This window comes from Pygoscelis adeliae, unplaced genomic scaffold (genome assembly GCF_000699105.1).
Source record: "Pygoscelis adeliae isolate BGI_AS28 unplaced genomic scaffold, ASM69910v1 Scaffold75, whole genome shotgun sequence".
NCBI classification, from domain to species: domain Eukaryota; kingdom Metazoa; phylum Chordata; class Aves; order Sphenisciformes; family Spheniscidae; genus Pygoscelis; species Pygoscelis adeliae.
Window position 1 is genome coordinate 1,326,415 of NW_008824772.1, and position 772 is coordinate 1,327,186.

The following is a 772-nucleotide window of genomic DNA, read 5'->3' on the forward strand; positions in this document are numbered from 1 at the left end:
TTTGAAAGAACACCAAGTAACCTGCAAAATTATTCATACTGAAGTAGAAACGTTCAAATACCACTATACGTTAGTCTCTGTTCATCTTAGGCTGTGCAAAGACATGTTTTGGAACTATACAGAAAATAAAACTAAATATTTTGTTTTGTTCAAATAAACACAAAAATAAGAGTGATTCTTCGCAAATAACACATATTTAGTGTAATCTACACGAATGTATTTGTTTAGATTTGAAAATGAATAGTCAAGCACACAAAAATGTAATCAATTACACACAGTTTGTATCAAAAACCTAAAGGCATTTGTCTCATATCTGCATTCATAGGTTTTTCTTCCTTAGAATTAGTTGGGTTTTTTTTAAAGAGGAGGGAGAAAAGGTGGAAAAATAGCAACTAGACCTACGAGTTAAAAGTAACAGAACCAACAAATGTTGTCAGAATGTTTTTTTAACGAAGGAGCATTGAAAAGACAGCAAACACGAGCTCTTTATCCAAGGTCACCTGTCATTAACCTCCCCGCTGGAGTACGCATCTTTTTTTGGACATTTGAGCTTGCAATTAGCACGTTTCTTTGCCAACTTAAGCTGCACACAACAGACAGCCTGCTGAAGCCCTCCAGGCCCTTCCCCACGGACAAACCCCGCCACGGCCCCGGCCCCGGCCCCGGCCCCAGGCCGAGGCCCGAGCGCACAGGTCTCGTTCAACCTCTGCCTTCGCTCCCTTCTCCCACCTTCGGCTTCAAGAGGAGGGAGAGTGTGAAAGGTGCCAGGCGG